Below are 20,209 nucleotides of genomic sequence, written 5' to 3' on the forward strand. Positions count from 1 at the left end.
CTGGAAACACTAGTTGGCCTGGAATGCCAAGGAATGCGGCGCATCTTCTACTTGCCATGGAATGCCATGGAAGCACATCACAAATAACAATTACCATGTAATACCGTAGAAATGCTCTGTAACTACTAGTTGCCATGGAATGCCATAGGAAGTCTCTGGAACTACTAGTTGCTATAAAGTGCCATGAAACACATCGCAAATAATATTTGCTGATGAATGCAGCAGAAACCCTCTCAAAATTGTAGTTGCCATGGAATGCCTTGTAATGATTTGGAACTCCTACTTACCATGGAATGCAATGGAACGATCCAGAACTTGTAATTCTAATGGAATGTCATGGAAACTCATCGCAAATAAGAGTTGCCATGGAATGCCATAGAAACGCTCTGGAACTTCTAGTTGCCATGGAATGCCATGGAACGCTCTGGAACTCCTTGTTGCCATGGAGTGCCATAGAAATGCTTTGTAACTACTAGTTGCCATCAAATGCCATAGAAACGCTCTGGAACTGCAAGTTGCCACGAAACGCTATGGAATGCTCTGGAACTTCTAGTTGCCATGAAATGCCATAGAAAAATCTCTGGAACTTTTAGTTGCCATGAAATGCCATAGAAATTCTCTGGAACTTTTAGTTGCCACCTATTATCATAAAAATCTCTGGAACTAATACTTGCCCTTGATTGGTATGGAATGCTCTGGAATTTCTAGTTGCCATGGAATGCAACGGAACGCTCTGGAAATTCTAGTTCCCATGGTATGCGGTAGAAATACACTGGAACTCCTAGTTGCCATGGAATGCCATAGAAACGCTCTGGAACTACTATTTGCCATGGAATGCAATGCAATGCTCCTGAACTTATAATTGCCATGGAATGCCATGGAACGCTCTGGAACTCCTGGTTGCCATGGCGTGCAAAAAAAACGCTCTGGAGTTACTAGTTGCCATGAAACGCTATGGAATGCTCTGGAACTACAAGTTGCCATGAAACGCTATGGAATGCTCTGGAACTTCTAGTAGCCATGGAAAGACATAATAATTCTCTGGAACTTCTAGTTGCCACTTATTACCATAAAGAGCTCTGGAACTACTACTTGCCCTTGATTGGTATTGAAAGCTCTGGAGTTTCTAATTGCCATGGAATGCTCTGGAACTCCTTGTTGCCATGGAGTGTCATAGAAACGCTCTGGAACTACTAGTTGCCATGGAATGTTATGTTACACACTGGAACTTCTACTTGCGACGGAACCCTCTGGAATTTCTAGTAGCCATGGAATGCGATATAATCTGTCCAGAACTACTAGTTCCCATGGAATGACATGAAACGCTGCGGAACTCTTCATTGCCATCAAAATGCCATAGAAATGCTCTGGAAATACTAGTTGGCATGGAATGCCACGAAACGCTGCGGATCTTCTGGTTGCCATGGAATGTCATGGAAACTCTCTGTAATTATTAGCTGCCATGGAATGCGATGGAACGCTCTGGAACTCCTAATTTCCATGGAATGCCATAGAAAGGTTCTGGAACTACTACTTGCCATGGAATGCCATGGAAACACAGCGCAAATACACGTTACCATGGAATGCCATAGAAACGCTCTGGAAATACATGTTGCCACGGAACGCTATGGAAGACTTGGAACTTCTAGTTTCCACGGAATGCCATAGAAACTCTCTGGAACTTCCAGTTGCCACCTAATACTATGAAAAGCTGTGTAACTACTACTTGCCCTTGATTGGTATGGAGCGCTCTGGAATTTCTAGTTGTCATGGAAGGGAATGGGATGTTCTGGAATTCTAGTTACCATGGTATGCGTTAGATAAGCCTTGGAAGTCCTAGTTGCCATGGTATGCCATAGAAACACTCTGGAACTACTAGTTGCCATGGAATGCAATGGAACACTCCGGAACGTCTAGTTCTCATGAAATGCCAGGGAATGCTGCAGAACTTCTAGTTGCCATGGAAAGCCATGGAAACGCTCTGGAACTACTAGGTGCCCTCGAATGCCATAGAAACTCTCTGGAGCTACAAGTTGCCACGGAACGCTATGGAAGGCACTGGAAATTCTAGTTGCCATGGAACACAATGGAAACTTTCTGGAACTTCTAGTTGCCAACTAATACCATAGAAAGATCTGGAACTACTACTTGCCCTGGATTGGTATGGAACGCTCTGGAATTCCTAGTTTCCATGGAATGCAATGGAACGTTCCGGAACTTCTAGTTCCCATGGTATGTGATAGAAGTGCACTGGAACTCCTAGTTGCCATGGAATGCCATAGAAATGCTCTGGAACTACTAGTTGCCATGGAATGCCATGGAACGCTTCAGAAACTTTAGTTCCCATGGTATGTGATAGAAGTGCACTGGAACTCCTAGTTGCCATGGGGTGCCATAGAAACGCTCTGGAACTACTAGTTGCCATAAAATGCTATGGAACACAATGGAACTTCTAGTTGCCATGGAATGCCATAGAAACGCTCTGGAACTACTAGTTTCCATGGAAAGCTATGCAACCCTCTGGGAACTTTTAGTTGCCATGGAATGCCATGAAACACTGCGGAACTTTTCTTTGCCATCAAAATGCCATAGAAATGCTCTGGAAATACAGGTTAGCATGGAATGCCAAGGAACGCTGCGGATCTTCTAGTTGCTATGCAATGTCATGGAAACACATTGGAAATAATAATTGCCATGGAATGCCGTAGCAACGCTCTGTAATTACTAGTTGCCATGGAATGCTATGGAAAACACTGGAACTTCTACTTGCCATAGAACCCTCTGGCATTTCTAGTAGCCATGGAATGCCATATAAACTCTCTAGAACTAGTGGTTGCCATGGAATGCCATAGAAACTCTCTGGAAATATTCGTTTCCATGGAAGACTATGCAACGCTCTGGAACTTCTAGTGGCATGGATTGCCATGAAATGCTGCTGAACCCCTCGTAGCCATCAAAATGCCATAGAAATGGTCTGGAAACAGTAGTTGTCATGGAATGCCACAGAATGATGCGGATCTTCTAGTTGCCATGGAATGTCATGGAAACACATCACAAATAATAATTGTCATGGAATGCCGTAGAAACGTTCTGGAACTTCTAGTTGCCACCTAATACCACCAAAAGGTCTGGAACTACTACTTGCCCTGGATTGGTATGGAACGCTCTGGAATTTCTACTTTCCATGGAATGCAATAGAACGCTCCGGAACTTCTAGTTGACATGGAATACTATGGAATGCTCCGGTACTTCTAGTAGCTATGGAATGCTAAATAAAACCTCTGAACTACCAGTTGTAATGGAATGCCATAGAAATGCTCTGGAAATGCTAGTTGGCGTGGAATGCCATGGAACGCTGCGTATCTTCTAGTTGCCATGGAATATCATGGAAGCACATGGCAAAAAATAGTTGCTATGGAATGCCGTAAAAACGCTCTGTAATTACTAGTTACCATGCAATGTCATAGAAAGGCTCTGGAACTACTCGTTGCCATGGAATGCCATGAAGCACATCGCAAATAATAGTTGCCGATGAATGCCACAGAAACGCTCTCAAAATTGTAGTTGCCATGGAATGACATGTAATCCTTTGGAACTCCTACTTACCATGGAATGCAATGGAACGATCCAGAACTTCTAAATCTAATGGAATGTCATGGAAGCACATTGCAAATAAGAGTTTCCATGGAATGCCATAGAAACGCTCTGGAACTACTAGTTGCCATGGAATGCCATGGAACGCCTCGGACCTTCTCGTTGCAATCCAAATGTCATAGAAATGCTCTGGAAATACTAATTGTCATGGAATGCTACCGAACGCTCAGGATCTTCTACTTGAAATGGAAGTCATGTAAACACATTGCAAATAATAGTTGCCATGTAATGCCTTAGAAACGCAATGGAAACTCTCTGGAACTTCCAGTTACAACCTAATACCATAAAAAGCTCTGGAACTACTGCTTGCCGTTGAATGGTATGGAATGGTCCGGAATTTCTAGTTACCATGGAATCCAATGGAACACTCTGGAACTTCTAGTTGCCATGGTATGGATAAAAATGCACTGGAACTTTTAGTTGCCACGGAATGCCATAGAAACCCTGTTGAACTACTAGTTGGATGGAATGCATTGGAACGCTCCGGAACTTCTCGTTGCCATGAAATGCCTTGTTATACTGCACATCTTCGAGTTGCCGTGGAATGCCATGGAAACACATGGAAAACAACAGTTGCCGATGAATGCCACAGAAACCTTCTCAAAATTCTAGGTGCCATGGAATGCCATGTAATGCTTTGAAACTCCTACTTACCATGGAATGCAATGGAACGATCCAGTACTTCTAATTCTCATGGAATGTCATGGAAACACATCGCAAATAAGAGTTGACATGGAATGCAATAGAAATACTCTGGAACTACTAACTCATCAAATTCCATAGAAACACTCTGGAACTTCTAGTTGCCACCTAACACCATTAAAAGCTCTGGAACTACTACTTGCCCTTGATTGCTATGGAACGCTGTGGAGTATCTAGTTGCCATGGAATGTAATGGAACGCTCCAGAACTTCTAGTTGCCATGGAATGCGATCGAACGCTCTGGAACTCCTGGTTGCCATGGAGTGCCATAGAAAATCTCCAGAACTACTAGATGCCATGGAATGCATGGAACACACTGGAACTTCTACTTGCCAAGGAACCACTTGGCATTTCTAGAAGCCATGGAATGCCGTATAAACTGTCAGAACTACTAGTTGCCATGGAATGCCATGGAACGTTCTGGAGGTTCTTTTTGCCACGGAATGAAATAGAAACGCTCTGGAACGATTAGTCTCCATGGAAGGCTATGGAACAATCTGGAAGTACTAGTTGCCATGGAATCACATGTAACGCTGCGGAACTCATCGTTGCCATCAAAATGCCATAGAAATGGTCTGGAAACACTAGTTGGCATGGCATGCCACGGAACGCTGCGGATCTTCTAGTTGCTATGGAATGACATCGCAAATAATAGTTGCCGTTTAATGACATAGAAACGCTCTGTAACTACTAGTTGCCATGGAATGCCATGGAACGCTCTGGAACTCCTCGTTGCCATGGAGGGCCATAGAAATGCTCTGTAACTACTAGTTGCCATCAAATGCCATAGTAACGCTCTGGAACTACAAGTTGCCATGAAACGCTATGGAATGCTCTGGAACTTCTAGATGCCATGGAATGCCATAGAAACACTCTGGAACTTCTTGTTGCCACCTATTACCATAAAAATCTCTGGAACTAATACTTGCCCTTGATTGGTATGGAATGCTCTGGAATTTCTAGTTGCCAAGGAATGCAACGGTACGCTCTGGAAATTCTAGTTCCCATGGTATGCGGTAGAAAAGCACTGGAACTCCTAGTTGCCATGGAATGCCATAGAAACACTCTGGAACTACTATTTGCCATGGAATGCAATGGAATGCTCCAAAACTTCTAGTTGCCATGGAATGCGATCGAACACTCTGGAACTCCTGGTTGCCATGGCATGCAAAAAACCGCTCTGGAACTAATAGTTGCCATGGAATGTTATGGAATACACTGGAACTTCTACTTGCGACGGAACCCTCTGGCATTTTTAGAAGCCCTGGAATGCTATATAAACTGTCCAGAACTATTAGTTGCCATGGAATGCCATGGGACGCTGGGGAACTATTTGTTGCCATCAAAACGCCATAGAAAAGCTCTGGAAATACTAGTTGGCATGGAATCCCACAGAACGCTGCGGATCTTCTGGTTGCCATGGAATGTCATGGAAACTCTCTGTAATTACTAGTTGCCATGGAATGCGATGGAACTCTCTGGAACTCCTAATTTCCATGGAATGCCATAGAAAGGTTCTGGAACTACTAGTTGCCATGGAATGCCATGGAAACACATCGCAAATACAAGTTACCATGGAATGCCATAGAAACGCTCTGGAAATACATGTTGCCACGGAACGCTCTGGAAGACTTGGAACTTCTAGTTGCCACGGAATGCCATATAAAATGTCCAGAACTACTAGTTGCCATGGAATGCAATGGAACGCTGTGTAACTTCTAGTTGCCATGGAATGCCGTAGAAACGCTCTGGAACTTCCAGTTGCCACCTAATACTATGAAAATCTGTGTAACTACTACTTGCCCTTGATTGGTATGGAGCGCTCTGGAATTTCTAGTTGTCATGGAAGGGAATGGGATGTTCTGGAATTCTAGTTACCATGGTATGCGTTAGATAAGCCTTGGAAGTCCTAGTTGCCATGGTATGCCATAGAAACACTCTGGAACTACTAGTTGCCATGGAATGCAATGGAACACTCCGGAACGTCTAGTTCTCATGAAATGCCAGGGAATGCTGCAGAACTTCTAGTTGCCATGGAAAGCCATGGAAACGCTCTGGAACTACTAGGTGCCCTCGAATGCCATAGAAACTCTCTGGAGCTACAAGTTGCCACGGAACGCTATGGAAGGCACTGGAAATTCTAGTTGCCATGGAACACAATGGAAACTTTCTGGAACTTCTAGTTGCCAACTAATACCATAGAAAGATCTGGAACTACTACTTGTCATTGAATGGTATGGAAGGCTCTGGAATTTCTAGTTACCATGGAATGAATGGAACGGTCCAAAAATTCTAGTTACCATGGTGTGTGATAGAAACACTCTGGAACTCCTAGTTGCCATGGAATGCCGTAGAAACTCTCTGGAAGTACTAGTTCCCATGGAATGCCATGGAATGCTGCAGAAATTCTAGGTGCAATGTAATGCCATGTAATGCCTCTAACTCCTACTTACCATGGAATGCACAGGAACGATCTAGAACTTCTAATTCTAATGGAATGTCTTGGAAAAACATCGCAAATAAGAGTTGCCATGGAATGCCATAGAAACACTCTGGAACTACTAGTTGCCATAGAATGTCATGGAACGCTGCAGAACTCCTAGTTGCCATGGAATTCCATTGAAACACATTGCAAATAATAGTTGCCGAAGAATGCCACATAAACCCTCTCAAAATTCTTGTTGCCATGGAATGCCATGAAATGCTTTGGAACTCCTAGTTGCCATGGAATGTCATGGAAACACATCACAAATCATAGTAGCAATGGAATGCCATAGAAACGCTCTGGAACTACAAGTTGCCACGCAAGGCTATGGAAGACACTGGAACTTCTAGTTGCCATGGAATGCAATAGAAAGTCTCTGAAACTTCTAGTTGCAACCTAATACCATAAAAACCTTTGGAACTACTACTTGCCATTGAATGGTATGGAACGGTCTGGAAATTTTAGTTGCCATGGAATTCAAAGGAACGTTATGAAACTTCTAGTTGCTATGGTATGTGATAGAAACGCAATGGAACTCCTAGTTGCCATGGAATGACATAGAAACCCTCTGGAACTACTAGTTGCCATGGAATGCAAAGGAATCCTCTTGAACTTCGAGTTCCCATGGAATGCCATGCAAGGCTGCAGAAATTCTAGTTGCCATGGAATGCCATAGAAACGCTCTGGAATTACTAATTGCCATGGAATGCCATTGAAACACATCACAAATAATAGTTGCTTATGAATGACAGATAAAACCTCTCACAATTCTAGGTGCCGTGGAATGCCATAGAAATGCTCTGGCACTACTATTTGCCATGGAATGCTATGGAACTCTCAGGAACTTCTAGTTGCCATGGAATGCAATGGAATGCTCCGGAACTTGTACTTGCCATGAAATGCCATAGAACACTGCAAAACTTCTAGTTGCCATGGAATGCCATCGAAACACATCGGAAACAATCGTTGCCGATGAATGCCACCGAAATCCTCTCAAAATTCTACTTGCCATGTAATGCCATGTAATGCTTTGTAACTCCTACTTACCATGGAATGCAATGGAACGATCCAGAACTTCTAATTCTATTGCAATGTTATGGAAACACATCGCAAATAAGAGTTGCCATGGTATGACACGGAAACGCTCTGGAATTTCTACTTGCCATGGAATGCCATGGAATGCTTTGGAAATACTGGTTGCCATGGAGTACCATAGAAACACTCTGGAACTACTAGTTACCATGGAATTCTATGGAACACACTGGAACTTCTACTTGTCTCAGAACCCTCTGGAATTTCTAGTAGCCATGGAATGCCATATAAACTGTCCAGAACTACTAGTTTCCGTGGAATGACATGGAATGCTCTAGAACTTCTAGCTGCCATGGAGTGCAATAGAAATGCTCTGTAACTACTAGTTTCCATGGAAGGCTATGTAACGCTCTGGAACTTCTAGTTGCCATGGAATGACATGGAACGCTGCGGAACTCCTCGTTGCCATCAAAATGCCATAGAAATGCTCTAGAAATACTAGTTGACATGGAATGTCACGGAACTCTGCGGATCTTCTAGTTGCCATGGAATGTCATGGAAACACATCGCAAATAATAGTTGCTATGTAATGCCATAGAAACGCTTTGGAACTTGAAGTTGCCACCTAATACCATCAAAAGCTCTGGAACTTCTACTTGCCCTTGATTGGTGTGGAACGCTCTGGAATTTCTAGTTGCCATGGAATGCAATGGAATGCTCCGGAACTTCTAGTTGCCATGGTATGTGATAGAAACTCTCTGGAACTCCCAGTTGCCATGGAATGCCATAGAAACTCTCTGGAACTACTAGTTGCCTTGGAATGCAATGGAACACTCCAGAACTTCTCGTTACCATGGAATGCTATGGAACACACAGGAACTTCTAATTGCTGCGGAAACCATGGAATTTCTAGTAGCCATGGTATGCCATATAAAATGTCCAGAACTACTAGTTGCCATGGAATGCAATGGAACGCTGTGTAACTTCTAGTTGCCATGGAATGCCGTGGAAATGCTCTGGAACTTCTAGTTGCCACCTAATACCATAAAAACCTCTGGAACTATTACTTGCCCTTGATGGGTATGGAACGCTCTGGAATTTCTAGTTGCCATGGACTGCAATGGAACACTCCGGAACTTCTAGTTCTCATGGTATGCGATAAGAATGCACTGGAAATGCTAGTTGCCATGGAATGCCATAGAAACGCTATGGAACTACTATTTGCCATGGAATGCAATGGAATGCTCGAGCAATTCTAGTTGCCATGGAATGCCAGGGAACGCTCTGGAACTCCTCGTTACCATCAAAGTGCCATAGAAATGCTCTTGAACTACAAGTTGCCACGAAACACTATGGAGTGCTCTGGAACTTCTATTTGCCAGGGAATGCCATAGCAACTCTATGGAACTTCTAGTTGCCACCTAATACCATCAAAATCTCTGGAACTACTACTTGCCCGGGATAGGTATGAAACTCTCTATAATTTCTAGTTGCCATGGAATGTAATGGAACGCTCCGGAATTTCTAGTTCCCATGGTATGCGATAGAAGTGCACTGGAAATCCTAGTTGCCATGGAATACCATAGAAACGCTCTGGAACTACAAGTTGCCATGGAACGCTATGGAACTTCTAGGTGCCATGGAATGCAATGGAACGCTCCTGAACTTCTAGTTGCCATGGTATGTGTAATGGGTCTATCTGAGATGCAGCCCTCACCGTGCTGTGCAGTGGTAGCTTGATAACACACCAGTGTTTTGACTACTGCTGAGCCGGGCTCACACAGCACCAAGGCTGCTTCCCCACCATTTCCCCAGTAGGCTAGGGGTGGGTAAAAACTTGGAGGGTATATAGCCAGGACAGCTGACTCAGATTGTCCAAAGGGATATTCCATACCACATGACATCTGCTCAGCAATATATGCTCGGGAAAACAGGAAGAAGGGGGGGACATTCATTTCGCATTTGTCGTCCAGAGCAACCGCTTCGTGTACCGGAGCCCTACTTCCCAGGAAGTGGCTGGACATCGCCTGCTGATGGGAAGTAGAGAATAAGATCTTTTGTTTTGCTTTTGCTTCCGCGCGCGGCTTTTGCTTCATTAAACTGCCTTTATCTGACCCAAGTGCCCGTGGTTATATTTTGTCTCCCCTGTCCAGCTGAGGGGGTGAGAGTGATAGAGTGGCTTTGGTGGATAACTGGCATGTGGCCAGGGCCAATCCACCACAGTATGCGATAGAAATGCACTGGAAATCCTAGTTCCCATGGAATGACATGGAAACGCTCTGGTACTACAAGTTGCCATGGAATGCAATGGAACGCTCCGGAACGTCTAGTTGCCATGAAATGCCATGGAACGCTGCAGAACTTCTAGTTGCCATGGAATGCCATAGAAATGCTTTGGGTCTACTAGTTCCCATGGAATGCCATGGAAACATATAGCAAATAACAGTTGCCATGGAATGCCATAGAAATGCTCTAGAACTAGTAATTGCCATGGAACGCTATGGAAAACATTGGAAATTCTAGTTGCCATGCAATGCCATAGAAACTCTCTGGAACTTCTATTGGCCACCTAATGCCATAATAAACTCTGGAACTACTACTTGCTCTTGATTGGTATGGAACGCTCTGGAATTTCTAGTTGCCATGGTGTTCGATAGAAACGCACTGGAAATCCTAGTTGCTATGGAATTTCATGGAAACACATGGCAAATAATAGTTGCTATCGAATGCCATAGTAACTCCCTAAAAATACTATTTGCCATGGAATGCTATGGAACGCTATGGAACTTCTAGTTGACATGGAATGCTATGGAATGCTCCGGTACTTCTAGTTGCCATGGAATGCCAAATAAACACTCTGGAACTACCAGTTGCCATGGAATGCCATAAAAGCGCTCTGGAACTCCTAGTTGCCATGGAATGTCATGGAAACACATCGCAAGTAATAGTTGCCGTGATATGCCATAGAAATGCTCTGGAACTCCTAGTTGCCATGGAATGGAATGGAATGATCCGGAACTTCTAGTTGCCATGAAATGCCATGTAACGCTGCAGAACTTTTAGTTGCCATGGAATGCCATGGACTGCTACAGAAATTCTAGTTGCCATGGAATGCCATAGAAACACTCTAGAACTACTAGTTGCCATGGAATGCTATGAAAAGCTCTGGAAATACTAGTTGCCATGGAATGCCATGGAATGCTCCGGTACTTCTAGTTCCTATGGAATGCCAAATAAACCCTCTGGAACTACCAGTTGCCATCGAATTCCATAGAAACTCTCTGAAACCTCTAGTTAGCACGGAATGCAATGGAACTCTCCCGAAATTCGAGTTTCGATGAAATGCCAAGGAACGCTGCAGAACTTCTAAATGCCATAGAAACACACTGGAAATACTAATTGCCATGGAATGCCATGAAAACACATCGCAAATAAGAGTTGCCATGGAATGCCATGAAACGCTGCGGATCTCCTCGTTGCCATCAAAATGCCATAGAAATTCTCTGGAAATAATAGTTGGCATGGAATGCCATGGAACGCTGCGGATCTTCTAGTTGCAATGGAATGTCATGAAAACACTTCTCAAATAATAGTTACAATGGAATGTAAATGAAACGCTCTGGAACTACTAGTTGCAATAGAATGCAATGGGATGCCGTAGAAATTCTAGTTGCCATGGAATGCCATAGAAACTCTCTGGAACTACTAGTTGCCATGGAATGCAATGGAAACTCTCTGGAACTTCTAGTGGCCACTTAATACCATAAAAAGCTCTGGAACTACTACTTGCCCTTGGTTGGTATGGAACGCTGTGGAATTTCTAGTTGCCATGGAATGCAATGGAACGCTCTGGAACTTCTAATTGCCATGGTATGCGATAGAAACGCACTGGAACTCCTAGTTGCCATGGAATGCCATAGAAACTCTCTGGAACTACTAGTTGCCTTGGAACGCAATGGAACGCTCCAGAACTTCTAGTTGCCATAATATGCCATAGAACACTGCAGAACTATGAGTTGCCATGGAATGCCACGGAAACACATCGGTAACAATAGTTGCCAATGAATACCACAGAAACCCTTTCAAAATTCTAGTTGACATAGAATGCTATGTAATGCTTTGGAACACCTACTTACCATGGAATGCAATGGAATGATCCAGAACTACTAATTGTAACGGAATTCAATGGAAACTCATCGCAAATAGTAGTTGCCATGAAATGCCATAGAAATGCTCTGGAACTTCTAGTTGCCATGGAATGCCATGAAATGCTGCAGAAGTTCTAGTTGCCATCAAATGCCATAGAAACGCTCTGGAACTACAAGTTGCCACGCAACGCTATGGAAGACACTGGAACTTCTAGTTGCCTTGGAATCCAATGGAACGCTTTGGAACTTGTAGTTGCCATGGAATGCCATAGAAACTCTCTGGAACTTCCATTTTCCACCTAATCTGGTGTCCTTTGACCTTGGGATTTACTGCCCCGCTGAGACCCTAGTGCGTCTGATAGCTTTCCTTCTCTCCTTTTCGACTTGGTTCACAGCTGAGCTACCAAGGCGTGGTGTTTGATGGCCCGGAGACCCTCTTTTCCTGCAACATGGCATCTGCTCTCCTCTGCCTGCTCAAAGCTGTGAGAAATCGGCCGTGTATCTATTTTGTGAACCAGTTCCAGGATTACGCTTCTCTGAAAGCCAGGGAGACAGCTGCAAAAGAGCAGGAAGGTGAGCGCTGTGGACAGCTGGCCAGCAGCCAGTTACTGAGCCACAGCAGCTTGCACTTGTGCCCAAGCTTTAATGTTAGAGACTAAGGCAAGGCTTACAGCCTCAGCTCTGCTGTATTTTAAGCAGCTGGGAGCTGAGTGCTGGCTATACTGAGGCAGAAGGAGGAAGGATTAATAAAAACATTTCCTACAAGCTCTGTTGACAGCCCAGATACACACAGATAATGTTGAAGGCTTGAGAGAAGAAGAGGTCTGTAAGCCTTCCATGGGTGACTCCCCAGGATAGTGTCCCCAAAGGGTTTCCCTGCTCCAGAGACCTTGGTGGAGCTCAGAGGGTTGACAGAGCAGAGGCCAAAAGTGTCCGTTATAGGCAGCACAAAGATGGCCAGTTCCACCTCCCTGGTTCCCAACAGAGGAAAGACCTTCCTCTGGTGAGATGAGAACATCTTCTCTCCATTTTAGCGGTGAGCCCTCTGACTTAGACGCTGCCTGCAAGGAGCTTTTCTCTGTGCTCGACTTTCCGCTGCACTTACGAGTGTCTCTAAGTTAATGATGTTGATTCTCATCATCGTCATCCCCCCATCACCAAACCAGAGGGGTTGTGGTGTGGGTTGGTGTGAGGCGTAGCTGTGCTGGCTTGGTTCAGATACCAGTCCTGCCATAGATGAAGCCCTTGCAGTGCTGGTCTCCCAGGGTTCTCCTTACTGAGTGACACCAGCCATAAAAGCGAGCGTCTCTGGGGCTCACCTTCAGCTCCAGCAGCAGGTGAGCCTAGGAGAAGCTCTGATCCAGCAAAGCAGCCGTGTTCAGGAGGATGGGTAGGATAAGGGTAAGCCTGTATTAATCCCCACCTAAAACTCGGGGAGGGACTTGCTTAAAGCAAGCATTTCAGCACTTGCAGTGCCAGCTGAAGCTTGTTTCCCTGGGAGGGTATCACTAGGACTGCTTCAGATTGTGATTTCCAGGACAGGCAGCACAAGTCACAGCTGGGTTGCAGCAGGAAATCTGGTGGTTCAGACCAGAGGAGGGGAGTTACTGCAGCCTTTGCTTTCCAATGGATATGGTTATTCTCACTAAGGAGTGGGCTATGCCCGGGGGAAGGGCTGGATAAGCCAAGTAAATGTTGGTGCAGGAATAAGTAAGTGCAAGTGATTTGTGAGCTGGTTTACACTGGGAAATCGAGAGGGCTTCAGGCATCAGTGCGGAATGACGGTGGATCAGCCTTCAGCAGTGTGCTGGAGGTGTCCAGGTGGACCTTCCTGAGAAGCAGCACAATTTGGACCTTATGACAGCAAAGCCTAGATTTGGCCGGCCCTGGAGGTCCCCTCCCACCTTTCCTCACTTTGGATGTTCCCAGCCTCCCCAGGTTGAGGGAAGTCCGTGGAGATGATCTAATGGTTCTGTCAATCGCCTCAGGGTCGATGGATGAAGTGCAGAACCAGCTGGGGTTACAGCGAGCCCAGATTTCTGGTGGTGGCTCTCAGGGTTGTTTTCTGTTTGTCGTTCTGAAGGGAGCTGGAGCAGCTGGCTCGAGAACTTGAGGAAAAGCACCGACAGGAGCTAGAACGCTTGAAGGAGGAAGAAGAGCTGAAGCAGAAGTCTAGGCGGGGGATGAGAGAGCTTGGAAAAGACAAAGATAAAGCTTCAGGGAAGAAAAGCCGGCCTGGAGTCAGGCAGGTAGGTGGCTGTGTTTATAGATGAGTAAAAGCCCTGGGGACCTTCTAGCTGAGCTGTGCCATTCCCGGGAAGCCAGCAGCCACAAGCAGTGCTGAGGACGAGTACCTGGCCCTGAGGAACATGTGGGGCTGTACTGGGAAACAACAGCTGGTGCTTGAACACACTGCTGCTTCACCCAGGGTGTTTTCCCATGGCTTTGTTGGTAGAGCTGCTCTTCTAGGATCATGCTGCCTTTGAGTCATGGCTTCACGTAACTCCATCCATTCACTGTGAAGCTCTAGATAGTTTTAGGCCAGCATTTCTGCCCACTCTGCATGTGACTTACACCTCTGAGACACGATCAGTCTGGGATGTGGTGTCTTTTCCTCCAGGTCTGGCAGGAGATCCCACCAGGCCTTAGGTGTTTGTTAGCAGCCAGACTTCCCAAAGTGTCAGGGATGCTCAGCACCCCAGAAACGAGTCCAGAGGGACTGCATAGGAGTAGGGATGTGTCTTAAGTTCCCTGTTTGGGTTGGGAAGCTGTTCTGTTTCTCAGCTGGTTTGCAGGACTCCTCATCAGCCTGATGCTGGAGGGTTTGGTTTCGGTTGAGCTAAACTGGGTACCAGCTGCGTTCTGAATTGGGATTTGTAGAAAACCTAGCACAGATCCTGGATGAGGCTTGGGGTGCTATTGCAAAGCTCATCACTGTCCTACTGCAGCTACCCCGTGGCGTTCCCCAGGGGTCAGCACTGGGTCCAGTCTTATTCAACATATTCATCAACGCCCTGGCTGAAGGGACACAGTGCACCCTCAGCCAGTTTGCTGACGATACGAACTGGGAGGAGTGGCTGACACGCTAGAGGGCTGTGTTGCTGTTCAGCAAGACCTGGACAGGCTGGAGAGCTGGGCAGAGAGGAGCCTCGGGAGGTTCAACAAGGGCAAGTGTAGGGTTCTGCACTTGGGGAGGAATAACCCCCTGCACCAGTAGAGGCTGGGGGCCGACCTGCTGGAGGGCAGCTCTGTGGAGAAGACCTGGGAGCTGTAGACAAGAAGTTGGCCATGAGCCAGCCATGTGCCCTTGTGGGTGCATTAAGAGGAGTGTGGCCAGCAGGTCGAGGGAGGGTCTCTTGCCCCTCTACTCTGCCCTGGTGAGGCCACATCTGGAGTGCTGTGTCCAGTTCCGGGGCACCCAGTTGAAGAGGCACTACTGGAGAGAGTCCAGCAGAGGGCTACTAAGATGCTTAGGGGGCTGAGAGACCTGGGGCTCTTTAGCCTGCAGAAGACTGAGAGGGGACCTTATCAACGCTTATAAATACCTAAAGGGCGGGTGTCAAGAGGATGGGGCCAGGCTCTCGTCAGTGGTGCCCAGTGACGGGACAAGGGGCAATGGGCAGAAACTGGAGCACTGGAAGTTCCGCTTGAACATGAGGAAAAATATCTTTACTCTGAGGGTGGCAGAGCCCTGGAACAGGCTGCCCAGGGGGCTTGTGGAGTCTCCTTCCCTGGAGATATTCAAAACCCACCTGGACACGGTCCTGTGCAACCTGCTCTGGGTGAACTTGCTTTAGCAGGGGGTTGGACTAGATGATCTCCAGAGGGCCTTTTCAACCCCTTCCACTCTGTGATTCTATGATTTGTGTCAGTGCTTTGAAATACTCACTGCTTTTTTCCTACTCCTCCTGCCCAGAGTGTGAACACATCCGCCAGCAGCACCAGGGTGACCACTAGCAACCGTCTGGATGCCACCAAGGGGGTAGACAGGAAGGGATCTGTAAAGGAGGACGCAGACTCTGCAGGTGACAAGGAAGATACGAAAAAGCAGAACAAGGTTCTCCTGACAGAGGCCTGCCCAGCAGCGGTTTGAGGACACCAAGTTATCTCCGCTGGAAGGGGAAGGTGCATCAGGGTCAGCCAGAGGCCAGGGTGTTGGAGTGCCCTGCTTGGACATCCAGGTGCTGAGCTCAGCAGATGTCACTAAGAGGATCTTGGAGAGCAGCAAGCTGCCAGCAGCAGAGCAGGTAAAGCCCCGTGAGGCTCAGATGCTGAGCCTGCCGTGGTCTGGGCCCTGGTCCATTGTGTCCCACCAGGTGACAATGGCACAGAGCCTTGTCCAGGCCACTGGTGATGTTCCACGACAGCTCCACAGCAGTAAGGTGGCTGGGGAGGTTCTCACCCTCACCCTCAGATGGGTGGAAAGAGGGAGTGCTTTCTATTCAAGCACCCTGTCTGTTCAGAGAGTTTCCCAGTCTGTAAACCATTAAAGATGGTCCCAGGGCAGGGAAGCTCATGGTCATGGTTTCCTTCAGCCGAGTCACTCAGAGGAGAGATTTCTCTCTGTAGGTCCTGGCACTGCTCTAGAGCCTGCCCACCCCTCTGGGCAAAAAAAAAAAGCACTGCGTTCCATAGAAATAAAAAAAAACATGGCCAAAAGTTTAGTGTCTTTAAGGAAGTGTGAGGATGAAGGTGGTGGAAGTATGTATAAAAAGGGTTTTCTCTTATGCTTTTAGATCCTGGATGACCTGGGACTGGGTCCCTCAGGGCCTCCCATTCCACCTACCACTTTTTACTCTGTGATCCACTACCCGGAGAAGCGGATGGCCCCTGCAGCCAGAGAAGCCCTCAAGCACTTCATCTTTGTTGTGCCCGGAGGTGCCCCTGCGGAAGAAGAAAGGAAGGATCCAGAAAGTCTCGTGGATGCCCCCACTGTGCCCGCAGTGAAGGTGCCAGGGCGGGGGCCAGGCTGGATGGGGGGCAGGTGGGATGGAAAAGGATCACTGTGGAAGGGCAGTGAAGACATGATGGGGCCCCATATCTGCAGGCAACCCTTGTGTCTGTCCAAAAGAGACAGGGCAGTTCTGTAAGATGAGAGAAAAAAAAAAAAAACAACACATAACCCCTCGAACTTCCCTTGAGGAGAGGGTGCTGGGCAAGGAGGGGTCCTGGGCAGGGAGAGGTGTCGTAGGCAAAACAAAGTCTGATAAGGAAGACCAAGTCCACAGGCAGATGTGGTGGGGTATTTAGTCTCTCTCCTGTTGAACCAAGCTGCAGCTTTCTTTCCAGGGTGGGGATGTCTCAGGGCAGGTCTCACCTCTCTCCCTTTTCTCTCTCCCTCGATGCAAAGATGCCGGAGGAGCAGGTCACCCCAACCAGGGGCCGATGGAGGAAGCAGAAAGCCGCGGGCAGCCGGGAGGCTGCGAGGGAGAAGCAGAGCTCTTGCCAGGGCAGGAGAGGTCTCCAGGGGCCAGACACAGGAGCACCCACACCTTCCCCTGAGGCACACCAAAGCAGTGTGGACACGCTCCCATCCCTGGGGAGGTCCGTCAGGTGAGCTGTGAGGGAGGAGGTGATCCCTCTGCTTTACGGCCATCTTGCCAAGTGAAGTCCAATGTCCCCAGCTTTGCAGGGACCCTCTGCCGGTCCCTCCATGGGAGGGCCAGTCCATGACCCTCCTCCTGGCTCATTTGCTGGTTAGTAATGTCTGAAGCCTCCTTTTTAATTGCCAGGCTGAGCAGCTGCCGGTGGATAGTGCCTGCCCGTGGCGAGGTGGAACTGACGGTCCACTTCAGCTCCGCGGTGACGGGCCAGTTTGATCGGAGCCTGCATTTTGAGATCTCGGTGACAAGGCGCCTGTACCAGCTGCACTGCAGGGGCACCTGCCTGTATCCCACCATCAGCCAGGACCCGCGGTAAGGCTGGCCTGAGGGAGCCTCCCATGCTGCTCCCCCCTGAACTCAGAGCCAGGGCTGCCCCTTGTACCCCAGTGACCTTCTGGCTTGGGCAGAGCACGCTGCCTGAGCCGCCCAGCATCTCTTCCCATGCTTGGAGCTGGGAACCGGTGTTGGTACCTCAGCCACCCATAAGAGTTATGGCTTTCTGACCAGGTTTTCTACTTAGAGCATCTCACGACTCCTCATTCCTCATTTTCTCTGCCCAGGCTGGTGTTTCCTTGCTGGAGGAAGAGCAAGGCAGATGATGACATCGTCTTCAAGCAGTATGTCATGAACACGGGCGTCTTCCACTTTGGACCACTGCTGTGTGGGGAGTCAAGAGACCGGTACGTGCTTCCTGCACTGAGCGAGCATGCTGATGCGCTGCCTGCCCAGAGTGAGACGTTGGGATGGGCTCTCCAGAGCCTTGTGCTTTCGTGGACACGCTTGGAGACACGCTGCCCTGGTGGCACAATTCAGGGTGGGCCCAGGCACAGACCTGGGAGATACATGGGGCTGAAGGACCATGGATGTGTGAACTTGAGCGGATAGCAGGCACATGAGTCTTGGACAACCCGGGGAGAGATGGAGCTGATCTTGCTGCCTGGTGGGTGCTTTGGTGGCCACAGCCACATGCTGCTTCCGGCCTGAAGGTGACTTGGGGCAACTTGTGTCCCACTCCACCACGTCTCATCTTCACCACCTCTCAGCTTCACCACCTGTGAAATGAATTTTGTGGGGCTTCTTTAAAGTGCTTTGAGCTCTAGGGGTAGACTGAATTATTCTGCTGATGGCTTTGTAAGCCACTCGTTAATCTGTAATATTAGTAAGACTTTGTGATTTGACCTGCCAATATGAGTGTGGGCAAGGGGGCAACCTGCAGAGGAATGAAAAAGGGGAATTACATTTTCCTGATCCTTGCTGCTGGATAAAACCTGCCTAAAAAAATTGTCACAGTAGCTGCTGGCATATTTCTGGATTTAGCATCACTTTTTGGGTTTTTTTTATTATTAGAAATGAAGTTCTTGTCTTCCTGGGAGCTCTGGAGAACTAGTGGTATCTTGACAATCCAAGGAGATTTAATCAAAGCAGTTTAAAAACCAAAGGAGGATCTTTAGCCAGGGTGATGAATGGTCTAGGGTTTCTGTTTGGTTTTTTAGCCCTTTAACTCCAAATTCTGTTCCACACCAGAGAGCAGGGACGTTTGTTAAATTTAGCATTCCTCTTGGGAATGAATCCCTTCCGTTTCCTTCCCTCAGACTTTGAGCTAATCCATGAAATACGAGGCAGTCTCATGACTTTTGAAAGAGAGAAGCTTAGCTATTTTTGAAACCTCTTTTCAAAAGCCTTTCTTTATACCCTGCAGGGAAGGAAACCCAACAAAGAAGGGGGAAGAACCCATGTGCTTGGCGTACTTTTATTTTTCCAGGCGCCTTTGAATTTGTATTTTGGAAAACGCTCTTTAAGGGCCCTGTGCATCGTCACGCTCCTGGGATGGAGGCACCAAGTATAGGGGCGGGCATCAAAGTGACATCGGGATGAAGACACGTACCACGGAACGTGCCCCTGCAAGGGATCCTTTTTCTTAGCCTGCTTGTTAGATCGTGGCCTTCCAGCGCAGCCTCCTGCTGCCTGGACATGGTGCTTTCCTCGATGTGTGATAAAGGCAACGGTCTCCTCTACAGCCTTTTCCCCTTTTGTGGACAGGTACAAGGTGCTGCAATCTCCCAGCAACTGCGAGAAGCTGACCATCCTCAACGTCACCCCCTTCGAAGCAGCAGTGCGTTTCTTCTTTGAGCGGGATCGCAAAGCGGGCACGTTCCTTTCAGACCTCCCCAGCATGAGGCTGAAACCTAACGAGCAGCAGGTAGGAGATGGGCAGGTAGGGCAGGCACCAGCAGAAGTGCCCAGGAGCCGTTCTCCCTGCTCACCGAATGCTCTTCTGGTGTTTGTTTTGCGGGGACGGGGCTAGCAGCTGAGTGTTTGGGCGTACCCCACTTCGGCCGGCCTCGTGGAAGACAACCTCATCTGCTGCATTCAGGAGAACCCCGAGCCAGTGGTCTTCCACCTGTGCTGCCAGGGGGTGCAGGCAGAGCTGGGGGTCAGCCCAAGCAGGTGCATTTCAACAAGCTACTTCTGCACAGATCAGTCATCCCGTGGTCCCTCTGCTGGGGACAAGAGCTGTCGGCAAGCTCCTCCTCAGGTTGGGGTTTGGGCTAGCACCTCTCTTTCTCCCAGTGGTTCCCAGTCTC

Source organism: Leptosomus discolor, unplaced genomic scaffold, assembly GCF_034619465.1.
Source record: "Leptosomus discolor isolate bLepDis1 unplaced genomic scaffold, bLepDis1.hap2 HAP2_SCAFFOLD_49, whole genome shotgun sequence".
Taxonomy (NCBI): domain Eukaryota; kingdom Metazoa; phylum Chordata; class Aves; order Leptosomiformes; family Leptosomidae; genus Leptosomus; species Leptosomus discolor.